This window comes from Aythya ferina, assembly GCF_964211825.1.
Source record: "Aythya ferina genome assembly, chromosome: 3".
Lineage (NCBI taxonomy): Eukaryota > Metazoa > Chordata > Aves > Anseriformes > Anatidae > Aythya > Aythya ferina.
In genome coordinates, this window is record NC_140298.1 from 47,837,683 (window position 1) to 47,864,789 (window position 27,107).

At 37.0% G+C, this 27,107-nt stretch overlaps 1 protein-coding gene and 1 long non-coding RNA gene across 5 annotated transcripts in view; both read left to right on the forward strand.

The window, feature by feature from the left end:
• Positions 1-27,107, forward strand: part of PRKN (parkin RBR E3 ubiquitin protein ligase) — a 779,628-nt gene that overhangs the window by 159,231 nt on the left and 593,290 nt on the right. The gene's annotated exons all lie outside the window — the stretch shown is intronic.
• LOC311434478 lies at positions 535-3,343 on the forward strand. Its single transcript, XR_014691521.1, has 2 exons — positions 535-1,547; positions 2,170-3,343. It is a non-coding gene; the product is annotated as an uncharacterized lncRNA (long non-coding RNA).

The window sequence follows — 27,107 nt, forward strand, 5'->3', positions numbered from 1 at the left end:
CTAAACCTAAACTTGCTCAGAATACTCAATGTTATTATTTATGATGATGGCAGATAATGGTAATTATTGTTGTATAATCCAGCAAGGCAATTGAAGAATTATGCAATGCATAATTGAATGCAATTCTAAAACCCTTATACAAAACAAGGTTTGAGGAAGTTGAACTGGCAAACGTTGTTTGCTGAGACAGATTTACAACCAGAAATGTTGGCCATATGAGCACTATTGAGCCAGGTAGGCACTTAGACTTATTAGGAATTAGAACTATAGTGCTAATTTGGATCTCAAAAGAGTGGAAAAACTGGATGCTGTACCACGTTACTGTATTAGTACCTACACCACATGTCTGCAATGATTTGTGAGCTTGATTTTCAGAGGACCATTCAGTATATACATGTACCATCTTTTATCACTGCAGTGGTAATAAAAGCAGCATCCCCAGAAGTGTTCATTTCTGATAGAATTCATTGCTGATCTCGTCTGTTTAAGTGAATGCAAATGAAAGTTCACTCTCCTCTTTCTCTGAAGGATTGATGCGTTTCTGACTGGTGAGCACTGCATGGTGTCAGTCTCCAGAAACAAATGGAGGAAGATTGACACAGAATGGCTTCGTACCTCAAGTAGCCACTGGATTTAATCTCCGTGCATCTCTCTTACTGTATCTGTGTCAGTTGTAAAGTAGTCTGTGAATTACTTATCTCCTGACATAATTCAAATCTCTGGGAAATGTTATTTTTCTATTAAAAAGAAGGATTAGCTTTGCAAGGTGCCTTTGGGCTACAGAAAATATTCAAAAAATGCTATCAATAACTACATGAAATACAGAACTTGAGAGGGAGTTCACTTTGTGTTTATGAAAACTTTCCTATGTTCTGCTGTTTCAGTGTGCTAGGAGACATGCTACCGCCACTGTAAGGTAAATTAGTCCACTGTATTGTGTATTTATAGTTAAAGCTAAAAACTGAGCTTTTCTAGCAGCAGAGAGCAGTAATAGCCCTGCACGACATCACTAGCTTACAGTAAGACCAGCATCTACAGTTTTAAAGTTGTACTGTACCAGAGACTATGAGTCACTACTGGGGTTTCCAGTGATGCTTTGCTGTGGTTTAACTCTGTGGGCACCTCAGCACTGCACAGCCCTTCACTCATTCTGCCACAGTGGGATGGGGGAGAGAAGTGGGCTTAGATAAAGACAGCACAGTAGGACAGAAAAGGAATGGAGGAAAAAAAAAAAAAAAAAAGTTGTGCACAATGCACCTGCTCACCACCCACTGGCTGATGCCCAGCTGGAGCATAAGCAGCGCCCAACCCCAGCTAGCCACACCAAATTTATTGCTAAGAATGGTCCCCTGTGGCATGGGACACCCCTCTGGCCAGTCTGAACCAGCTGTCCTGGCTGTGCCCCCTCCCAGATCCTGGTGCATGCCCAGCCCAGTGGTGTGTTATCACCACTATTTTCATCAAAAACCCAAACCACAGTACCATACCAGCTACTGGGAAGAAAATTAACTTTATCCCAGCTGAAACCAGGACATACTTATACGAGAGTGTTATAAGTTGCCCCCTTAATTAATTTTCAGAGAGCATTGCATTAATAATAGAAAGGAATTTATTGAGTAAGCAACAGCAAGCAAAACAGCGCTGGGCGGCCGGGGAGTCTCGGCTCCACCAACGGCGCGCACCTCACCCCCGCCAGGGTCCCTTTTTATATCTTGGTAATTCTGGGATTACGCAGCACATCCTGGTATATTCTGCGACTGCGCACACTGTTGCTAGGGGGTCGTCTCTGTCCCTCTGGTGGTCGTGAAGATGAAGGCCGTAGTCTTCTTCCGCGTTGTGGTTCAACTTCTTTTTTTTTATTTGGTCATGTTGGCCCAGCGTGAGACAGGAATGCAGGATGTTGATACACTAGTTTAGCAACTTATCAGGAGATGGTTACATGAACTTTGCAGCAGTGTCTTTGAACAAAAGAGGCAACTGAGATGCAGAAGGAGAGAAGGGGAGGGGGTTCTCTTTTTTGTTACATTAAGCAAAAGAATTTTCATAGTGTCTAGCCAAGTATTATACATCTTACTTCAGCAGGGAGCTTTTGCAACTCCTGCTCCTCAAACGGAACTCCTTGTTTTATAATACAAAAGACAATGAACAAACATTTATTGTGTATTACAGAGAGCACTCTCACTGGAGTTTAGAAAAGAGAGGATATGAGAGAGAAATAACCTCTCCTAAAATGTGAGAAATGAGGTTTGCTTTTGGGGCTTGTTTTGTCACTGGCCACTTCAAAATCATTTTATGGTAGCTTTGTTCAGTCCTTTCTGAAATGGTGTTGGCGTGCTGACATTTCAAAAGGTGCCTCCCAGGAACAGCACATGAGGTTTTGTGGTTGAAGAACTGCATGTTGTGTCCTGACTTCGTTACCCTCTAGGGAAGTGTCTTGAGTATCTATTTTAATGTACTTATAACATAGAAATCCTCACAGGACTGTAACTTTATGTTGCTTTGAAGAAGACAACTTCCATTTTCTTGGCTAAAGTGGAACTTAAAGAAATGACCTATTTGGTTATGCCGAGCTGGTAATTTGTTTATCATGTTTTTTTTTTTTTTTTTTTTTTTTTTTGTTTAATTGTAAGTTACATTCATGTGATTGGATTATATCAGTGTACATTGATTCACTTCCAGCACTTCATCCTGCAATGTTTGAGCTGCAAGAAGAGCTCCAGCCTGCTGTTATGATCCCAAATTAACATGTACAATGCAATTTACCAGTGGTGCTGCTTTTGTATGCTAGTCTATCATGCCTTTATTACCGTTGTCACAAAACAGGTCTTATGACAGTGCTATTGTAAGGGCTGTTTCTTATGTAGTTAAGATATATTGATTGTGTTAGGAAAAAGTACTCAGGCTGATGATCTGAGGGCTCAGTGACCAGCCTTTAGGGGATTTCCTCCCTGGGGGTTGAATGAGTATCTACAAACTTGTATTCTTTTTTGTCGAACTTCCGTTTGGAATTGTGGGCTATAAAACTTGTGTTTATTCTGTACTTTAACTCTTCTGCAATTTATTACACTTTAATGAAGAAAAAATAATCCAAATACTGCATGTAAAACCATGTTAATATTTTAAACTGAATGTTCTGTGGAAGAACCGAAGTGCTACGTTCTTCCCTCATGCCTCCAGTGGAGTTCCTTTGTGGTTTTATGAGAAGATTTGTATTTTATCATGCATTATATCTGGGGGATTGTGCTTAAAGCTTAATCTTGGTTTAGTTTCATCAATTAGTTTCCAAAAAAAAAAAAAAAAAAGGAAAGCAAAAGCATACATCGTTGATGACCATATATGTTAAGATGGCTGCTTTAGGAGGTAAAGCTGCACAGATAACACTGCTAAGAGTGGAAACTTTCTATGCCCTTGACTTTCCACAGAGCTAATTACCGAAGTCCTCTTATAACTGGATTTTGATTCATCTCTATGATTAAGATATTTGGAGATTGAAAGAAATGGATCACAAAGGTAATTGAATTTCATGAAGAAGAAGCTTGAACTCATTGGAACCCCTGATTCAGTTTGGTATAGAGCAATCAATCACCATACCAAAAATTTCATTTGCATCTCTAGCCACTCAGCACCACACAGTGGAACACTGCTGATTTCCTGCTGTCTCTCAGGGCTGTCCTGCTGACATTGGTGGCTCAGGATAGTTAGGAAAGGAACGTAAAGAGCTAGTAGTCCATGTTCTGTGAATTTTAGAGCCAAAACACTCCACTAGATTAGTAGAGTATACAAATTGTGTATAAAGTGACAGTGGATACAGAAATAAGGTTTCTTCCAAATATCAAGCTATGTAGATCAGGATACTATAGGCAGAAGTTTCTTGACAATAGTATTTTAGCTTGGATAAGGTGTGCACTTGTTTTTATTAGTTGTGCAGTGCAGTCTTGGAATGAATGAAAACATAATTTACATGTATATATATAAAGTGTGTGTATATATATATATACACATAGTTTATATAGTGTATATATAAAGTGTATATATAAGTGTGTGTATATATATATATATACACTTGTTTGAAAAAGGAGATGAACTCTAGCTGTTACTAGCATTCAGTCCATGGAATCTGACTGAAGATAGCTAGAAATAGAAACCTCTCTACAACGCCCATTTTATGGATGTTGGATCCTCAGAATCAGTTGTTTTGCTCTGCAGGCTTGCTCGTGCTGGGCAGTGCTACTCACTGACACAGACATGGCCCTTTCTTAGTGAGAGCTGCTTGTGTGAAGAGGCACTGCTTGCCATCTTCCAGCTTACTTTTCTCAAAAGTTTATTAACATCTTTGAAGGCAGATAATTTAAATACAATATACTATATAGTAAAATATTCAAGACAGGTTTGGTCTTTTGTTACGTGTTTTGATGGTTTTGTCTTTCAACTGTATTCAAGACATGCTGAATCAACATTTACCAGTTTCTAAAGACAATGATATAATAAATCAGTCTGTACTTAGGAATGCAATACTATATCACTTGTCTCCCTTGTATCGTAATTTAATTGTGGTAGGTGTTAATTGTGTGCATATCAGTAGAATCTGTGCATTCACTCTTTGCTGTGGTTACTACACTGCTGTGCCCTAAGCCTCCTCCAGAGCTTTGATGTATTAAAGTAGATGGGCATATATTAAAGAAGATGGGCATTTTAATTTCTGATGTTGTTTCCATATCTTTTGACTCTTCTGCCAGACACATATGATATACATAATCTGTTAACAATAACTTTGTTTTTGAATGGAAGTTCTGCAAACTTTCCTCATATTGGAAAATGAGGAAAAACAGGTCTGAAAAAATATATAAGGCTTAGACTAATGTTCCAGGTTATATTTACTGTAGGGAGTGGTTAGATGATTGATTCAGTTGCTGCTTTTAGAAAGGGATTTCTTAAACAGAATTTTAAACCACTGCATGTAAAATGTAAAGGTGCTGGATTTTTTTTACGTGGGTGTGACCTATTTCAAAATAACAGCATGAGCTCTTAAGCATTTGTGAAACTGAATATGATTATGAAAGCTGTAACAACTAAAAATCTGACCCTTAAAAAGCCTAACACCTTTTACTGCTTTTTCAAAAAATAAAAAATCACTCTTGTTAGTTTTAGAATTTAAAGTTACATTTGGACTATCATCTCCTATAGTTCATTGTACTCATCTCAGTTCAGTATTTCCAGCCTGCCCTAACTCATAAATACAAAAGGCTTGCACAGAGGAATAACTGTCAGTTCATTACTTATACAATAATAAGAAAATATGCTATTATAAAATGTTGCAGAAAAATATACTGAGTCATAATTATATGATAGTGATTTAATTGCAACTGCAAATGTAATTGGTTTCAATTTCACATAATTTCACATAAGTGGTGGTAACTATTATTTAAAGTTTTCTTTAGAGGATGCCATTCTTTCAAAATGATGCACGTGTGTTTCTAGGTAGCCTATAGGACATAGTTTTCTGAGCATCATAGTGTGTAGTTCATTTTGGTTTGGGGTTTCAAGGCAATTTAATAAGCTTCATTATCATGAGCAGGCTTTACATCAGTATGTAATGTATGTATAATCTGCATCTGTTGATTGTACAACATATGGAAAATAATGTTTTTTTTTTTGTTTTGTTTTGTTTTTGTTTTTTTTTTTTTTATTATTTTGCTAGAAAAGCAAAATATTGCTTTTGTAGCTCCCAGCAGTAAGTTCCTCCTGGTTTCTCCCAAAGCAACAGTTTCATTTGTCCTATTGTATGTATTTGGAAGATTTGAGCAGGGAATTTACATTGCAAGTTACTAATGTTTAGTAAGGTTTTTATTCACAGTGTTTATCTTAACTACGTCTCTTATGTATTTTTCAAATTTTGAATAATTTTTGCTTGAACATGTCCCTGTACTTTGCTGTAGAGTTTGTGTACAATCAGAAAATATACATAATCTATGGGGAGGCATCTGGATGACATGTTGAATCACTTGGAATCACAGTGACTATAGAAAAAAGAAAATAAGCAGGGTAGAAATTGCTGCATGTTAATGATTGAACTGGGCTTGACACTTGCAGAAGCTGAAGGAAAGAGTAAACAATAATAATGAGCATATCTAAGCAAAAATGCAAGAAAACTAATAGTCTGAGTTTATTGGCAAGTCTGACACAAAAGACCCTTTTTCCAAACCAAAAAATATGGATTAAGAACAGTTTTCAGTCAGTATTCCTTAGGGTAACAGTTTTTGTGTGGTCTTCATAGAAGTATTAACATAAGGGGGAAAAAAAAAGTAGGACATTTATTATTATTCATAAAATGTACTGTTTTTAAGGCTTTTAATGTGTAACAGCTTCTAATAAAATCAAGCTTAGTTGTTTCGATTGGGATTCATTTCATGTTTCAGAAAATAATGGTGTTCAAATTCTTTGTGAGCAGGACAAACAAAGCTTTTATGCAGGAGTTGCATTGCTTGAAATTGGAAGCAATCATTTCCCCAACCTTCTCTTTTACGCTGATTTTCAATTACTAACGGTTTTCAACAGAAGACAACATGAAATCAAACTTCAGAATGTAACGCACTGTATTGTTCTAAGGTTTGTCAGATAGCAAAGTACCTAAATGGACAAGATTTCTGTATTTTCCTGACTTAACTAACAAGAAATTATCTCAGAGCAGCAATATCTGCTCAGATATTTCTTTGAAAGATGGCTTTAGCAGAAGAGAGCAGTTGTTCAGAATAAGTGTACAATACAGAACAATTGAGGAGTATCTGGAAATCTAAGTCCTTAATTCCTGAGCCAGCAGGCATCTCATAACTCAGTCATATTGGAACAGCAGCAGAAAGACAGCATGGCACCTGGCATGCCTGTCTCATGCCTTTTGTAGGAACCTCTAAGAAATGTACCTGCTAGAGGTGCAGAGAGAAAAAACAAATACAATCATACTATGATTTATCCCATTGTTATTGATAAGAATGTGTTGCCTTCAAATGTGAAATGTGTAATACTTAATAGTATATTTTGACTCCTACCTGCAAGCATTAAATTAAAAATAATTAAAAAAATATTATTTTTAAAAAATTAAAAATAATTTTTAATTTAATGATTTTTAAATAGCTTTAAATAGAATTAATCAGGCAAAAATGTGTGTGTGATTAGCTTGAAAGGTCTTATTTGGAGAAAAAAAAAAAAAGACTCCAAATCAGTTGACAATTTCTGAATGGAAAAAACAAAAAACTCTTCTATTTTAGGTTACTATGAGCTAATGATATTTTAGTATGTTTTGCTGCAAATTTCTAATGCATAAGAACACAGACTTTGTAAATGCCAGGAAAAGACTAGTTTAGAAAATGGTGAAATTTATGAAATATGGATGAGATCTGTATGTCTCTATTACAAACAAACAAGATATAATTTGTTGCTGCATGTTTGCTAACTCTTTCCTGAACAAATAAATGTCAGCTAAATTGCTTGCTCTGTAATCTGACTGCCCTCCACCTGAAGAAACTCTTCAATTGCTCATACAATTTCCTGTCTTATATGTATTGGTGTATTGCTTTTCAGTTAGTAACTAATTCATGTAACTTGTTAATTTCAGGCAAACATGTTGGCAGAATATTTTCATCATTTACACTATTATACATCTATAACTTCTCAAGATGCTGTTTTGGAATTGTGGGTATCTTATTTTCCTCAGTTCATTGACAGAAAAAAGTATAGAGAATATACAGACTTTCGGAAACCTCTGAAGAACCTGTAAAATAATATGGTTAACTGTGAGAGCTATTGCAAAGTCATGTTTTGAGGCAATATACATACCATAGGTATTATCTGGATGTCATTTTTTAGACAAAGGCATATCATTCCTTGTGACAACTTTGTTGTTTATCTTCAGGTTAGTAGACAGGAAACTTCATGTCAATATATTCAAGTGTCATTTTGGAAACAGTTGAAAAATCCTGCTCATTCCTTCTTGACATTAGTTTTGTTTTCTTTTTATTTTTTAAGCCTTTGCCTAGCCACTGAATACATTGGGTACTGTCCCTACTGGGTGCATCTCTGCAGAAAGAAGAAATATCGTATTTTTTAAATCCCGCTGATGCACTCGGACAGTTAAGCATATCAATGAAAGAAACATACACTTAGAAATTAATTTATACTTGGTTTTGATGTTAAATCACTTGGATGTGATGTTAAATCAATAGGATTTAACAGAAACACATCCATTACTGCCATGAGCTAAGTGGATAGTCTTCCAGTATAAGACAGTATTGTCTTGTTCCTTGCATCAATTTTGAGATGGTTGAACTGAACTGGAAATGTGTAGGAGCCTGAATACCAAGTACCATGTGGATTATTACTTCTTATTGTTTTATTTGGTAGATTCTTTTCTGTATAGACTAGTGCTTAGTATTGTCAAAATTTGAATCCTTAGAATGAAATAGTAAAGCTCAAGATCTGCTGGGAAGACCAAACTAAGTTTTGAATTAAAAGTGGTAGGGAAGGTTGAAGACAGAAAACTAAGTTGTGTTCCTGTGTGATCCTATGTAGGCTCTTCTTAATTAAACTTAAGCATAAGTAAATAAAAATGTGCTGCAGCATTTCTTAAGGTCAAAGTAGATTCTGCTTACATCAAGACACTTATGTGGCGTATAGTGATCATTCTGAAAATATACCATTTGCTGATTAAAATCATATAAAGAATTTTATGTTGATATTCATTTACAGAATGAATTATTCACTTTTGCTGACATTAAAATCTTCCTAAGTAACTTCTTTCAGTGCTTGTTCCCTTTTCAGTCAATAGAAGAAACTACAATCAATAAAAGGAATAACATGTTATTTATTGAACCAAACACTGCAGTTTATTTTGAAACAAACACAGGCACATGTATCAAGAAATGGTTGTCAGACCTCAATCCCCAGGCCTTGCAAGACAAAATTAGAGTTAAGAGGTTTTAGAAAGCTAACAAGTGCTCGTGTTTTTTAAGTAAATGCCTAAATGTAAGAGATAAAAAGAGATTAAGATGAGGCTGTACCCGAAGCCCTTTGGTCCAGTCCAGTTCAGTAGAATTAGCTCTTAAAAATTCTCCTGCTAAGCACTGAATACATGTTTCCTAGGCTTGCCTCAGTTGATTATTTTCATTATCCCTCTTCCCAATTTAACCTGCCCAGTCCTAAAATATTTACTTGCTTTCTTATACTCTCACTGTTCTCTTTACCCCATATTTACCCCAATTTACCCCAATGTGCAGATTTTTGGTAAATACTTTTCCAGTTTATCACAATAGATGTGTTTAAGTAATAATGAAGTTATGAGCTTCATAATTCAGCATAAGCTATTTCTCATTAGGCAACGATTAAAAAGTTTAGAGAAAAAAAATGTATTTCTTTTTTTTCTGAAGTGCTAAATGTCTCGCTGTAATAATGTGGGCTATTGTCTGTATAGCATAATGATGTTATTTAGTCTGTGATTTCTAATAAGCAGACATTAATACTGATTAGTATCAATTACTTAGTTATTAGCAAACGTCAGGGAATAGAAATTTATGCCTTAGTGTTCCCTAGTAAAACAAATACTAATGCATGCAAAAATATGGTTACACAAGGCATTTACAGTATCTGAATATGTTTTATGCAAAAAGCTTTTTGACAGTTTATTTGTTTATTTTCATGACTTTCCCTTTCCATGCAAGATTCTGGCATTACATACTAAATTCTACAGTTTAACAGACACTCATTATTTTGCAGCTCAGCACACACTGGTATCTTGCTGACTTCAAGGACTAGTACCCTTTGTTTACAGTATGACTCCAATACATAGTGTATTGGAGCCTTGGCACCTTCACATGTTGAGAACAGAGAACAGCATCCTGCTTTTTCCAGATCAGTTAGGACTTTTTCAGCAAACAAACAGCTCGATGATCAGCTGAGTGTTCTATGTTAAGTGAGAGGATAAAGACAACTGTGTCCATACCCAAAGTACTACTGCAGGAAGGCTGCTGATCAATAAAACTGGAGTTTTAGAAATGGAGGACAGAGAAACAGACACTGGGAAATTACCCCAGTCTCCTTTCCAGAGTGTTCTAACTCAAACTGTCCTGCTTTGTTCTCTGCCTTTATTTTGTAGTACAGAGTATTCCATCTAGAGTCTACCACTTCTTTCCTTGAGCCAAAGGAAGTTAAGGTGCACGTGAGGGTCCCCTCTGGATTTTAAGTACAGGCATTAGTAATTCAGTCTGTTGTTTCTTCTTTCCCAATTGTCTCATGTGAATTTAAACTTGAAGAGAAAAATTCATTGCCTGAAAAACTGCTCTAAAACAATCCATTTTTTTTTTTTTTTTTTTTTTTTTCCTTCTATGAAGAATTATGCTGAGGTAGGTTAATATTCAGCCACTTGCAGAGCCACCTGTTTGACAGAATTATCCTGGTTAAATGAAGTTTCTCCTCAAGTTTACAATATTTATTTACTTACATTATTTGTTTTGTAAGTACTATTTCATTATTTTAGGATATTATTATATGGTTTTATGAATTATGGAGATAGTATTTGGTTTTGCTTCACTGAGAACTTAAGTTTCCAGTAGTTCACTTCTTCTGTTTCTTTCATTAAGATAATTGTACTGTTTTTAATATGCTCGAAGCTGCTCTAGCACACAGCACAAATTCCATTTTTCTATTATAATATTAAAAAGTGTTACTGTATTTATAGGCCCGTCATTACTGCCTTTTGTTATTACAAAGGAGGCATGACTTTGATTCGCATTCCTGTCTTGTTCCCTGAAGTAGTAAATTCTAGGAAACTTGGAGCCGTAATACTGAGGAGAAGAATAAAAGAGAAGCCTTTTTCCTCACTCCCCATTGATTCTTTAGTCTCTCACAAAGACATTTAAATGAATTCTTTAAAAAGGGATTCGATAATCATCAGCTTCGTGGAAGAAAGTTTGCTTTGGATGTAAACAGTAGAAAAAACTCTATGTGAAAAGTTCCTTCTCACTCCAGACCTTCCATGTGAAAGCATTTAATAGGGCTAGATAGTGCAGAGGACAAACCCCTCGGACTATAGTCCTCTTTTATTAATAAGGAATCCTTTTTTTTTTTTTTTTTTTACCTCTACTGCTATTCTTTGCTATTCTTTCCTATGCAAATTAGCCACATCATCTGCTGTGACATTTCAGGCATAAATTGACTTTGAAATTCTCACATATCACTAACATTTGCCTGCACTGGCCATGCAGCCTTTTAAACAATTTAAACACCCAAGTTAAACCCCCTTTTCTTCATTAACATCTTTACACTACTGACCTATTGGGATCAGCTGTTGCGTTGCTATCTTAACACTGCAATCATCCAATTAAATAGGGCTCAGTATAGTTATTCTGTCTATCTTCCATGCATCAACCATTACCTTTCCTGACTTTTTCGAGGAGATCTTTCTCCTGAGAACCGACTTTATTGGCAGATGTTACTGGAGTTGTTCCTTCTGTGAGTAGCTCCTAAAAAGATGCTACCCAACAGCTACCGCTGAAAGAAGGAAAGGCGAATATAACCCCGTTAAAAGAATGAGTCCAATTGTTTGGACATTTACAGGTGCTGATGCTGTCTATCAAGAAGACCCAGAAGGATTTGTTTGGAGTCTCCTGTGTGTTTCTTCCCCCAGGGCTGTTAATGAATGTCCCAGCTCTGCAGTGGGACATAAATATCTTTACCTCATTCATGTGCCAGCTCTTTGGATCTGTGGTCATGACTTTGAGCAAGGTGGTAGAAAGCCATTCCACCCAATTGATCTTTCACATAATTTTTTTTTTTGTTTATTCATTTATTTGATTTTTAGGACAGGTTCTCTACTGCAATCCCCTTTAGAAGCCCGTAGTCTTGTTTGATTTTCAGTTAAGTCTGGAAATTAACCACCAAAATTTTTCCCTAAGCTCCAGAACTGAGGAGTCCTCTCATGTTTGAAGTGTCAGGAAAGCTCTCTTCCATCGACAGAAGAATCTCTTCTAGAAGACTCTTTTTCTGTTTACATCTGTAATCCAGAAAGCAGAAAAATATGCACTATTACCACAGGTGATAGCTCCCTAAGTGTCTAAAAAAAAAAAGTTACAAAGATTGTTCCAGACCAGTTCCATACAAAGCAAAGGACTATTTCTGCAATGTATCACTCTCCCTGAGAGCTGCAGTTCTGGTACTGGAGACTTCACACTCAAGAAAGTCTGAAGCAAAGAACGGTTGCAGCATATGCTCTCATTTTATTTCACTGAAAACTGCACACAGAAGGGGAGACTGAGAAAGTGTTTCTAAAGAAGACAGATGTAGTAAATGAGCATACACTCCAAATTAAATACATATGCATACAACAGAAGTAAAAACAAACTTCCTTATTCTTTTTCTCGTTGCAGGAAAAGATCCAACCCTACTTTACCTTAAAGCTAAGCCAAATCTTCTCTTGGTTGGAAGTCACATTAAAGTAATTTTGTTGTTCTTTGGCTTTGGTGGATTTCCTTAGGAGAGAAAAACTTGAAATTACACAGTCTGTTATTCTCAAGGAGGAATTTTCCATTCAAATGAATTGTGTCAAAATTTTTCTTATTCTAAATATTGTTTTAAAACTACCTCCTAAAGAGTTTCAGCACTGAAAGAAAATCATCTATGATTTTCAAAGAAAGAATGAACAGGTTAAAAAGACTGCAAAAAATAAGTATCAGTGGCATTTGAGTCATTTCCAAAGGAATCAATCAATCTCCATCAGAAGTAATAGTAAAACAAACCAAAAAATCTACGTATTCTTTGCAAGTCATTTCTATAGGAGAAATAAGAAATGGGATTTTTTTTCACTTATAAGTATGTATTCACACAGCTAAAAAATAAGAGATGTTAAAAGTAGTTGTTAAGAAAAAAAAAAAAGGCTGGATCATGCAGTAATCTTATTTTCATTGATAATGTATTTTGTTAGATGTGCTGGCTCAATGAAAGCAGCTCAGTTGAGAAGTTGTTTTCAGTTGTGAAAATAAAATTAGTTTATTTCTTCTTTTATAGTTGCATAATGCATGCACCTTGTAAAAAGAAAATTCAGCTGTTCTTTCTTGCACTCCCTGATCTGAACTGTACACATGAAGTCCTTGATTTCACTTGGGATGGATTAGTTTAGAAATTTCCTGTTTTGCCAAATGTGAACTATATGTTTTTATTGGTTTATTGCATTACAAATACATTGATTGGAGTAAATTTTAGCAAAAACAATTAAGCATACATTTGGCTTCAGTACAGCTGTATGCATTGTCAAATGGCAAGAAATTGTGTAAACTCAGGATGCTGGACCTAGATCTGAAAGGTCAAGGACTTTTAAGATTACACATGAGGATGTTCTTGATAAAGCCTCTTGTCTACAAACCTATGTATTGCAACTTTCTATACTTCCTTACACCTTTGGTGCTTTGCCCTTTCTTTCTAAACAGATATTCAATATTGTGTCACATATCATGTAATAAGGTTTGTTGCATTGTCATGTGTAGACTAATCACTCATCCATATATGCATCCATTTCATCGTGAGACAAAATATGTTCTGTGTTCGATCATTGTTTGACATGGCTTCTGGCTGGCACATTGCAGGAAGGACAAAGGAGGGAGCATTTTAAACACACAAGAAAGACCCTTACAGCTAAAGGGAACAGAATTATAGAAACATGGAATTACAGAATGATTTGGGTTGGAAGTGACCTTAAAGATCATCCAGTTCCAACTCCCCTGCCATGGGCCGCAACACCTCCCATGAGCCCAGGTTGCCCAAGCCCCATCCAACCTGTCCTTGAACACTTCCAGGGATGGGGCATCCACAGCTTCTTTGGGCAGCCTGTACCAGTGCCTCCATACCCCTTATGGAAAATAATTTCTTCCTCATATCTAATCTAATCTACCCTCTTTTAGTTTAAGGAGGGTAGATCATGCCTTGTTCTGTCACTGTGCTCTCTGGAAAAGAGCCTCTACCCAGCTTTTCTGTAGTCCCCTTTATGGATTTGGAGGCTGCAGTAAGGTCACCCCACTGTTCTTTTTCAGGCTGAACAACCCCAAGTCCCTCAGCCTGTATTCATAGGAGAGGTTCTCCAGCCTTGTGGCCCTCCTCTGGACTTGCTCCAACAGGTTCACATCCTTCATAGCTGAGGGCCTCAGAGGTGAACACAGTGCTCCAGATCAGTTCCTAGGAGGGTGATGCAGAGGGGAAGAATCATTCCCCTCGGCCTGCTGGCCACATTTCTTTTGATGAAGCCCAGGATATGGTTGGCATGTCTTTTAAATTCTGAAGTAGTATTTGTCTGAATCACATGTACTGTGCCCTATGTAGGATTGTTCAAGAGTCCTGTATTGTGGGTTCTTCTAGAGTTGTTTTGGTTAATCTATTTCATACTACCATTATTGCTTTTAGAAGAGTTTCAGCTGCAGTTTGTAAATTCCTGTAAATCACATTAAGACTAAGAGAAAACTTAATTATAATCTTAGGAGGAATGTTTAGAAGTTGCTTTTCAAACCCCACTTTATTATTATTATTATTATTATTTAAGACACAGTTTGTTCTTTGTTGTTGTTGTTGTTACTGTTAGCATTTAGTATTACAGGGACTTACTTTTGGCCTGAAGGGCAGGAAAGTATTTTATGCTCATGATCTGGGTGGAAAACCGCAAGAGACTCACAAATTTCTTGGTAATTTCTTGGTTCCTGGTAATGTGCTTTGCCTGGTTTTCTCTGTGCTAAGATGGTTATAGTAGGTCCAGTCCAGAACTGAAATATTGACAGCAAGCAACATAGTTGATTAGAGGCATACCATCTGATTCTTCCAAATAAAGAGGTTCCTGTAACTCTGTGTGCAAAAGGGTTTCTGTACTCTTTTCAGCCTCTCGCCTCATTGGCAGTAGCACCTTGTTCTGTACTTTACCAACGTTTTACCTTTCCAAGGGCTGGTCAAAATGGTGTATGGCAGCTGGAGGCAGGGCCTGCGTGAGGGAGGGCCCACCCCCACCCCCACCCCCACCCCCACCCCCACCTCCAGGCCACCCCTAGGCCACCCCTGGTAGGTAAGGATGGGGCAGTGACACACAGAGCTGCCTCTGCCTCACTCATCAGAGCACTGATGCAGCCACTCTGAATCCAATGGTGAATGCACTGCACATTTGTTTTAAGAAGTTAATGTGTAGCAATCTTCGGCTGAAACATCTGCTATAATGAACTTGACATTTGCACTAATGACAGCATCAGTTTACTTAATGTCCTGCATTAAATTTGCTTCCCAGAAGAGTTGTCCTCTTTCAAAGGGGAGGGTTGAATTTGCTATTTGTGGTTTTGGAAACAACGGAAGCAGCAGCTTTGTAACTGTGTGCCTGACGGTTGGCAGAGGGGCTGGACTTTGGAAAGTGGAACAGGAGGCAGCAGAGCTGGCTAAGGACAATGTTCTGGATTTGGTGCTGACATGGCAAAGGCATGAATCCAGTGAGCAGCAGTGTGTGAAAACAATTAATGAAGGCCAAATCCAGTCTTCAGCATTTTGGACTGTTTTATGATGCTTGGAAGGTGAGACAGTAGAGAGACAGAGAGGGAAAGAGAGAGAATATGACCGTGATGTACGACTTTTTGTAAAATTAGTTCTATTTTAATAAAAAATAAAATAATAAAAAAGAAAACCCTATCTGCTTGTCTAGAAATCCTGCTGGCTTTGTATAGATTGTTAAAAAAAACTTCCTTCAGAGCAGTGAGCTAGAAGGAAAAGAAACATGCAGTTCAGTTTTAGAAGAGAAGCAAAGAATGGAGTTTTGGTTGAAGAATGAAGCAAAGAATTAAGGTTTTGGTTACTGAGATCCATCTTCTGTCTAAAGAGAAATGTTCAGAGTGGAATTGAGCACTATATATAAAAAACAAAGCAGAACAACAGTGAGGATTTGTTTCCAAATCTGAGTTTACCATCCATTTACATCTTCATAATGTTTTTGTGCAACTATCACAACATGATGCATCATAGCAAGACGTTATGTAACAAAAAGAGCTACACCTGTGATGTGACATCAGCTTTATGGCTTTGAATATGGAAGAGACCTGTAAACTGGGGGAAAAATTAGATTCACTTCTTTGTATAAATAAGCAACTACCATTTTAAGAACTTGTTTAATCTGAAAAACAGTTTTAGCTTGACAGTGATTGTTTTAGCCATAGCCTTTTTTTTTTTTTTTTTTTTTTGTATGTGTATGTGTTTTTCCTAATAAAAGCATGTAAATGTAAACTAAATATAGTCTCAGTTTTCTGGATGGTTGAATAGCCATAGGGTTGGAGCTTTTGATATTAGTGCATTTTGGTGCCAATTTCAGTTCCTTTTCAGTTAAATATTTTCCCAGCAGTATAACCCCCTTGTATCTTAGAAAGACATCCACTCCCCTGTTACAAAAGAACAGTTATTTTTCCCTTTCAGAAATGCTAAATTTGAAGAACAAACAGGACATTTTGGTGCTTATCTGATTTTTGTTTTTGGTCTCATTATCTTTGTTATACTGTAGTTTCTGCAGATTATCTTGGAAGGGCTAAGGTCACAAGTAATAATGCTATGGGTTTGTGAAATGTTTTGAAATATCTAAATTATGATGATGACTTTGTGTTTGCAAAGTATCTTCAACCATGTAGATATTAACACCTCCTGCTATTCTTATTAATTGCATTGATGCCAGCCATATATAAATAATTCATCTCCCCTGTGCTCCATTATTCCCTCAAATCTATGTATGTTTGTATAATTCAAATTTTATTCACATTTGTGTCAAAAGAATGTAACTTTGGTTGCAAAGTCAAGCACTTGCAAATTGAAAACGGCATTTTTATGGCTGTCAGTACAATGTTAATTCAGCCCCCAGTTGCATTCATCTGGTGGGCTGAATGATGTCCTGTGGAAAAGATAGTGTCCATTGGGCTAATTAAAATTTATATCACAATGCATAGATATGAATGTAGTGAGAGGAGAATTAAATTTATGGAGGCAGATGGAGAAGTCTGGCATTTCCCAGCTTGCAAGTGCTTGACTTTGCAACCAGAGTGTGTTTATAAAGTAGGCTGTTGCAGACAACTCTTAATTTCTTTTAAGAAAGAAAAGAAGGAAGCCGTGATTGAGTGTAATACAATGACCCCCTCATCTCACAGCATCTTTAGGGATGTTGGAGACTTGAATTCTTTAACTAGTCAGCTGCATCCTGAGCTAGAAGACTCTCTGTATTTAGTTTGCTGCTAACCCCAATGGATGCAAGAGTGTGTTGATACAGATTTCTTATTGACTAATCAGACTAATCCTGTGTTGGAGGTATGGATTTTGGCTTTGTTGGAGGGCTGGGCTGCTAGAGCTAAGTGCTGAGTTACAATCAAATGAAAATGGGATCATCTGACTGGCAGGCTTAACTAGGTTGTATTTCCATTTACAGAGTATGTGGTAGGAATATTTCGATGCATAAAGACTCTTCTCCAGAAAACATACAAACAAGCAAAGCAAACAAACAAACAAAACAACAAAAAGAAAAAAACAGAATTCAGATTCTATCTGTCAGTATACAGGGAGTTAAGAGGTAGTTTTAGGCACAAAACAAAGAAACACACTGAAATGTGTGTTTCACCCAACTGAAGTGAAAAAGCGCTGTATAAAGAATACATAGTGACAATGTGGTTTGGATGTACAAGTGAGCTCTTCCCAAAGTTCATCTGAAGTTTCATGTCCCTTCTAAAATTTAGTTGGTAATCCGGAAAAGTCACTCACTTCTTGCATACTATGAAATTTATGATATTTTATGTTTTTATCAGTTCCATTGTATGAGGAAGGGTTAATTGATGGCTTATAGGTATGAGAAATAAAAAAAGGACATTAAGTTCCATCTGCCTAATAAGAAAAAAGTCAGTAGTGCTACTGTTGCATGGCAAGTTACTATCATTGTAATTACTCATTTCTGAAGTTTAAAATAAGAAATGAAGTTGGAGCTTTCTGAGGGAAAGTATGAGTTCTGCATCAATACTAACTGTTGATATATTTACATTCACATAAAAAATGGAAATATTTATTTCAATCTCAGAAACAAAACAGAAAGATGTGTACTTTGTGTAAGCCAGGGAACATCAGGAAACATCTTAAACTGCTGACTGAGGTGGATATGAAGCTGACTGGCAGTGATTCAGAAATATTTTGGAATAACTATCTCTGTTGTCATTTTCCCTTATACCACCTCATATAGCATTCACTTGGTCCAGTATTTTCTTTTGAATTCTCCTTTTTTAATTCTCTTACCATTTTGTGTTCTTTTGAGGCATAACAAGTGCATGGAATAATTGTCCAAAACACATATATGGAGGCTAGCTCTGCTTTTAGAAAGTTGCCGGTTTATCAGTGTGGGTTAAGACGTGAATAAATGTTACTTGTGTTGTCACTCTTCACTTCAGTAGTTCTCCTGACTTCTAGGGTCTGTGGCTAATACTTTGCTTCTTCAGTATTAATTTCTTTCCTTTTCATCCATAGGCCACTGGTTGTGTCTCTCTGTTGTATATTTTCTGATGGGTTATCAGATGAAATAGAATAAAAGACCAAGCATTGGAAAACAAAACAAAACAAACAAACAAAAAAAACATCCTTTTTACAGTAGAAATTCAACAAGGTATTTTCTATCTGGACACCCTCAAACATCCATACCACTGAAAACTCTCATCCAACTTGTATGTGCCATTTCCACTGCAGGCTTCTCCAAACCTTGTATTGTTTGAAATTTGCCAGGATATTTTTTTATATCCTTTTTCAAAGAAATTGAAATTAGTTGAGGTTTTGCAGGTAGTCTTAAGTGAGAAAGAATTCAAGGCAAGGCCTTGACTGTCCTAATGCTTGTGCTGCAGAAAACATCAGAACGTCTTCAGCTGTCAGGTTAAGCTATCAGGTACTGTGTGCAAGGTGCCCCGTGCATCAGGAGGCAGCAGGCTGGGAGCTGCATCCAGGCTCAGATTCTGGGTCAGGCAGTGGTGTGAGTGCCGTGGCATCCAGTGTGGTCTGGGGATGGATCTTGCTTTGCCAGAATTTTAATTCTTGACCAGGAGGAAACCTTTTCCTGAAAAAAAAGAAAACTCACTGAAACTAATATGCTTTTGCAGTTTTAACTTTAATAAATTAACTAGTAAATTGACATTCTCTGGTAAAATGCATGGCTGAAAAATGTCTGGGAAGCCCCACATAGAACCTTTTTTTCCTGTTTGGAAGACAGTGAATACTTGATATGATGCTTTTACAACTAGCACTGGTTTATGTCTACTCTTTAAAGAAAACCAACCAAATAATGCTTATTTTGTGATGCTGAATCTTATTATTAACAGCTGACTTGCATATATTAAGAAAAGACAATAAACTTTGCATTTTATTCAAACTTTCAATAAAACAGCAATATGTTTACATCAGCATCAATGAATTTGGACCTTTACATTTCAAACTGAAATTAAAAATATGTATATGGTGCTTCACTTTTTTTTTTAAATTTTCTTCCACTGATTTTTATTATAAGTTAATTAGTTTTTCTTTTTAAGAACACATTTGCAATTTAATTTTTCCAGCTATCAAGCATTAGACAGTTGATTAGCTTAAACTAAGAGGATTCAAGAAAAATCTTCATGCATGATTTTCAGCTTCACATAAGATGTAATAGAATAAAATAGGTATTAATTAAATACCTCATGTGCTGGATGGCACTACCGCATTATAAAAAAAACTTCCAATACTTCTTCCCCAAAATTATTATCTAGGGCATTGTCCTACAAAATATAATTTTCATTTAATCTTTGCACCCACCCTTGCAAAATTTTGTACCCTTGAAATTTTGGCACATAAGGATGTAAGCTTCTGAATGAAAAAACATATTCAATCAGTTACCAATATGATAAGTACACCTACAGGTAAAGGCCTGGAAATGCAGTACTCTTTGTAGTCTACAGGTAGCAGTTACATTTTCAGGCAAAAGAATCCTAAGTGTCAGAATATGAAAGCTCATCTTACTGACCTCAAGGCTCCCAGAATTGTGGCTTGCTTGGAGGGGGACTATCTGTAATTGATTCTGCTATTCTGATAGCTTTAGAAACATATTTCAACAATCAGAAGAGTCTGCTACACTGCTGCACTGAAATAGGATGGGAGAGTAGAGGCACACAGAGAGACCACACCCATCCTTTAAGAACTGTGGGGAAGCTGCTGCCTGGACAGGTTTTCTGAGCATGTCTGTCTTCACTGTTTCAGTACCCTCAGTTGAAAATAAGGTATACATATGGACCCATACCCTAAAATGTACTTGTTTAGTTGGAGCAGGGCTGGGATGTCTCCCTCCTCATACTCAGTTGAGCTTCCTGGGAAGGGCAGGTGAGTAAGATGAGATGGAGCTTCAAAAAGCTGCCCATGTGGCTCAATCCTCTTTTATCTTTCTGTTTCTCTGATCATCAATACATCAATTTGTTCAGACACTCTTTTGGAGGGCAATACTCCATGGGCTTAAAGTGATTCACCTGTGGCTGTGGTGTTCAAGGGAATTTGGATACTGTGATCATCTCAGGGATACCACCAGATCTTGGCACTGCCAGCTCCTTTCCATTTTGGTTTCTGTTCCTTAGTGCTGCTTCTTGCAGATGTTGAGCATGTAGATGTGGTCAGACTACACCTGACCATCACCAAGGAAAATGAAAGCCTTGTGTTCTCACTTCCCTTCTTCTCATTAGTACAGCTAAATATCCTATAACATCATGATTTTACAAGTAACATATGTGATAGTGTTTTTACATTGCTACTGTGGTTTAGGATTTGTTTTCAACTTTCAATTCGTGATGCACATTGATAGCCATACAAGAGTATATATGGCCCCTCAGTAGCTCCTTGCTGAATTTTGTATTTAGTTGAATTATGTCCTGGAGAAAAACAAAAGGGCAAAGCTGCAAATCTGCCACTTTGCTGGCTTTCTTATTAAACCTTGAGGGCGAGTGTCTGCTGCACAATGGTACCTTTACAGTCAGATCCCAGGAGTTAGCTGCCTCTGGCATTTGTCACTGATGAACAGATAGCCATAGAAAGTTGGCTGTGTCAGCAACATGAAACATTGGCCAGAAGCCTACTAGTGTGACCCTTTGACTAGCTGAGAGAAATACTTGCACTGGAAGGATTTACTGATCACTCAGTTTAATTGGTTTGCACAAAGACAGCAACGGTGGCATTATATAAACAGGAGGCAGAAGAGAGTAGTTTCCATTTGCTTTCTTGCATTTTAACTTGTATAGCACTCTAATTCAGTGTAGGCTCCTGACAAAACTAAGCTTGTTGGATTGCATGAGATATTGTATTTTGTGAGTATGCCAGTATTTTAGAAGAACAACAGAATTAACTTGATTTTCCTTCACTGACTTCAAATACCAGATAACAGTATGATATACCACTTAAAAATACTTTTGACTGTAAACTGGGAAGTGTTTTTAACTTTTCATTCAGATCTTTTCATAATCAGATAGAAGTTTAGATTTCTTAAAGTTTTTCCATGTATGGAAATTTTCTAGAGGATATTTCTGACACATGATGATCCATATAGTGCTCTCTCCTCCCTAGGTCTGCCCTTTTTTTCTTTAGGTCTTTGGTATTTGTCTTTCTATAAGATAACATAATTTCAAGTCAAAAAATTGGTTTCATTGACAAGCATGAATGCATGGTGAAAGTGAAAGTGATATCTTAATGTTACTCTGAAACTGCACAGCACAGACATGCTGCAAGATGTTTATGCAGTTTTTTTTTTTTAAGCTGTTAGATAAGAAGAGCATTTAGAAAGTAATTATTAAGCATGACATTTATTTTTTTTCTTTTTTTTTTTTATTTTCTCTTTTTTTTTTTTTTTTTAATACAGATAAATATGGAGCACCTATTGACTGACATCTGCATGTAATCCTACTTATCAGATTTAACTAAATCTCTCTTTGAAGTGTTGTTAGGCTGAACTAGGATGTTTTCATGAAATTTCATGTTAGATCCTAATGGATTTATCTAATTTGTCATCTATTGAATAAAATGTATAAATGTAAACTCTTTAAAATGTAAATAGAAAAGGGTAAAAAAACCTCATTTTCTGAAACTTGCTTTGTGATTAAATCATTCTGTGCATGTTCTGAGAGTTACTCCTTTATTTTAGTTCCTTATAGCGTATACTTTCTAAAGGGCAATGCATTAGAACACTCTTGTGAGCAAATATTGACAAAATTAGAGTTTAATCAGTGTACTGGGTTGGGTTTATAGATTTTGGCTAGTCTTTCTATCTTTTTCGCATGTGTTAACATTTTTTTCACTTTTCATAGTGTTTTCTAGGGTTGCATGTTATTTTTTATTTTACTTTCTATTGATTAAATGAATAACTCCATTGGCACCATCTTTCCAGTACATTCATGATTTGTTTATTTCTTCTCTTTTGCATTAAATTTCGCCTTTATGGTGTTTGCATATTATGTATAATTGTAAATATGGATTGCACTTGGTAAGACATTCAGTCATCATCACTTTATATGCATCCTGTGTCAGTTGAATTAATATCTGAAGTCATCATTTCATCTAGCATAACTGGCTTTTAGTTTTCTGTATTTATTTTGCTTCTCCGTGATTCACTGTCATTTTTAGCCCTGTAGATTTTATCACCTAGTTTGATAATTGAGTCAAAATAAGACTACAGCCAGTGAAATGAAAATATACCTCAAAATATCTCCAAACTTTATGGATTTACTTTTCCCTTTATAAAACATTTAATTGACCTGGCATTTCAAATTAGACACGTCAGCTCCTTCTCCTGGCATGCTATTTGGATGGTATATTGAGTTGGAAATGCAGTACATTAGCTAATGGCTTTATTGTGGTAGCTTTTTTTGACACTGCAGTATAGAGATAATGGGTACGTTTGCACATTATTTGGGTTACTTTGCTAGTAGCATCTGGAGACATGTCCTGCGCCTGACTAGTGCGGGTGATAGCTGTAAGGTCAGTTCTGTGTGGGCAGAGGCTGTGGTATGGACTGAAGAAGCTTTCCTGAAGAAACAGGCTGTACTAAGTTATATGCCTATGTGTTTCTGTTGTGGTTGTTACCTGAGATTTGAGGTATACCTACACACGTTGCACTTTTCTGTCTGTAAATTTGAAATTCCCAAAGGCACTGAAGTGGGTAAAGACTGAGTACTGTGAAACAGCCAGAGAAATAGAACCAAGGAATAAGCATTTTCAAAAAATAGTCCACAGGATTGCCTATTTGGCAAAAGTCTTTAAGAAGGCTTTAGATGAGGAAAGCAAAGACTTCATGAATGCACTAAAGAGTGTAGTGGGTATTGAAACAGTAAGTGTAATTGCACAAGTCGGTAATAAGTTTGCACGTATCATGACAGTAGCAAAGCAAAATAAGAGATGGTTTTGGTCCTTAGTGTTACTCAAAGAACAGCTGGTTGGAAACATGAAGTGCTAGGAGAAAAGAAGTAATGAAAATGAGAAGCAAGGAACTAAAACACAATAAATTCGTGTATTAATGTTTAACAGGATAAAGATAGGGAGAGTAAAAGGTTTGGAATGAATGAATTCTCCTGAAAATTACTTCAGATGAATTGAAATGACTTTTTCAAAAAGAGAAAATAATATGAGAGGAAAAGAAGTCCAGTGGTAAATGCAGTGAGGAGTTGGACCGCTGAATGCTTCTGCTTTCTATCCGAAGGCCACATCTCCCATGGGGTTCAGGGAGAGACCTTGTTTTAAATGCTCTTTTAGATAACAATCCTGTCTTGCTGCTCTTTTCAGCAGAAACAGCTTCTCTCTGAGTTGAACCACTTCTTGTCCCTGGTGTTGCAAAGGGAATACTTTCTTATTTCTACTTATATTGTTACAGATAACTCCTAAAGATTATATGCCTGCCTTTCCCCACCTGCACAGGTGAAGGTTAAACTAACAAATGCAGTTTCTTGTCTCAGTGCCTCTCCAGCTGGATCCAGCTGTGGGAACAGAGGCCCCAGAGGGCTGGAGGCAAACACTCCACTTTTACCTGTGGTGGGAACCCACCAACGTAGCCTCAGGTGCTTGATGCCGACCACCCGTACTGCGTATCTACGCACTGCTGGCATTGCTCATCTGCCTTATCAGGTCATTAAACACAGTAAATCTTAATAAGTTTATAAGTTTCAGGATTTTTTATTTCAGGAGACTTTGGCCTGAGACATCACAGGATGCGATTTGCACCTCCAAAAGGAAGCATTTAGCCTTTGCTATGTGAGGTTTGATTAATTCACTCTCTCAGGCTGTATCTCAGTACCCTCTGCACCATGTGTTTTTACGAGGCAGATAACACAGGCCAGCTAACACACCGGCAAGGTGCTGCCCAGGCATGCAACATGCCAAGTACCAGGGGCACCAGGGGTCAGGCTCACCACACCGGGCACATCCCAGCAGTGGGGCAGGTCGAGGTGCAGCTAGTAAGGCGTTTCAGAGTTCAGGAGGCACATGGCCAGGCATGGGCAGGGCTGGACCAAGAGCCAGGGCTGGACCAAGAGCCAGGGCTGCAGGTGATGGGCCTACGGGTACACTGCACCCACAGGTGCAGAGGGTCAGATGCTGACTGCTCAGCCTGGCCTTCCAGGGTCATTTGGACTGCCTGGGGATTTTTCAGCTGCAAGGAGCTATGATTGCTGCCTCACGGGAAGAGCTTTGTTAGCAGAAGGGGATATAAAATTCACTGTACCAGCAATAAAGATTGAAAAGGGTACAGTGTTTTTGCTCTGCTTCCCCATGTGTGCCTGCACTGTCTCCATGTCTTCAAGCTCTCACTGTCGTAGACAAGTTGCAAAATTTTCTGATCCTTGCTGCAAATTGGCCCTGAAGTGCCACAGCATCCCAGGAGCTTTATTTATATCTCACCGGTCAAAAATAAATAAGCCTCATACATCTAGTTACTTTGAACAGAGATGAAATGCAGTAAATAAATGTCACCCTTGATGCTAGTAGAAGTAATACAAGAATATTTTATAGGCAACTACTGTATATTCTGAAATGCTACCTAAATTTAAAATAGCTGAAAATGCAAAATACCGCATAGGGATTTTTATGTTAAATGTATGAGTTAAGTAATTCCAAGAAGGTAAATGGAAAACTTGCAGCATTGTCTGAGTGCTACCATTGCTTGACTAACAACATCCAGAACATCCTTAGTTCAGATTTTCTTTGTATGAGGTTTGATTTCAGCCCAGATTCGGGAATATGCTTGTGTGGCTTCTTTAGACTTCTGTGGCTCTTATCTACATTAAAAATAAATGAGTAGGATAGGAAGGGATTGTTAGGTCAACCATTTTGTGTTGATGCACAGACAACCATAGTTCAAGGATTTTACTTTGGGCTAGGTTTAGGCAGGTCCACAGACTGACATGGACAATGCCACATTTATGTACTTCAAAGCTTTCCAAGGGACCACTCCTCTGAAGTGCATTTTGTGCACACCTGGTTCACATTTCTTCATGAGGAGCTTAGCTAATGTGCATCAAAACTGCTCTGGAAGCTTGACCCATGTGCTATCAGAGGAAACAGTGGGGTGATTAAAAATATGTTGGTACTCTGAACCAAAATGCTAATGTAACTACAGCTTATATGTTTTGTGCGACTAAATGTTTGAAAACTAATAAGACTCATCTTGTATAACATAATAAGACCTGTGATTAATGATAGTACTTTATTAGTGGTAGAAACTGTGAGACTGCTTTCAAATAACATATTATCCAAATGCAAGTCTAATTTTACTCCTCAGGATGTAATTGATGCATGTTTTAGTGTTTATTTTTAGCTCTGTGCTCAGTATCCAGAGGGGATTAGAAACAACTGGGCTAGCTGCTTACTTTAATTAAAAGACATTAGAAATAAAAATTATCTGGTTACACGTTAATCTTTTTTTTTTTTTTTTTTTTTTTTTTTTTTTTAAGGGAATGGGTTATTTTGAGTTTAGTGAGTTCCAGGTAGTTGGTCTGTGTATGGACTATGTGACAATCTAAAGTAATTTCAGTGTTCTTGGCTAGGGTGGTGGAACAGCAAAAAGTAGTATGTCAAAAATAAAAGGAGAAATTGGGCTTTGAAAGTTGTCAATAGAAGTTGGCAGAGAGAGGAAGATAATACATCTTTAGTATCCTTAAATAGATTTTTTTTTTCCTTAATTCTCTAGAACGGTTTAAGATTTCCACATCTGTTGAGGATTCAGTAAGAACAGTAATACATAAATGGATGTTAGCTAGATGTTTGCAGTGTAAGAAATGTTTTAGTTTTGTAAAGAGGCAGACAAACTGGCAGACAGATCTTCATTGTACTCCCCACCTGTGCTTGATAAATAGAGGATAACAGTCATTGCTTTTAAAAGTGTCTTCTAAATCTTTGTCATTTTCTTTAAAATTCTTTTGGTTGCCAGATAGAACAGGATATTTTGGGGAGGTGAACAAAGAAGATATTCTAAAGAATCTGGCTGTTCATATTGGTAAAATGAGAAAATTAGTGAAAAAAAAAATAATAAAGATTTAGGAGCTGAAAGCTGTGGTATCTCCTAGCTGATGGAGGGAGAGTTTTGTTCCATACTGCAAATTGGCAGTCAGCTATCATAGTCAACATGAAAAGTTGAAAGTCAAATGGGTTTAAATCAGAGCTTCAGCTTATGCTGGGAGACATATAAAACTTTTCCTTCTCCATCCCGCCCCCCCCCCCCCCCAACATAAACATTACTCATGCAGCCATTTTCTATTACAAATTCAAGAACACTTCAGAGAGGGACTGATTTCCCTCAATATTAAGGTAATCCTGTAAAGGTCACCCTCTAACCAATGTGAGCTTCCAAGATAAGGTACTAAGAGTGAGTACTTTTTATTATATGATTGGATATTTTAGAGCTTACTTTGAAGTTTGAAATTTCTTTGCCTGCTGGTCCCCAGTTTGCCAAACATGGCTTGATAACATGTAGCTGGTAACTTATGAATGCATGCTAATTACAGAGACGGTGGAACAAACCTACTAAGCTTGCTGATGGTTGGTCCGACATTAGCCTAAGA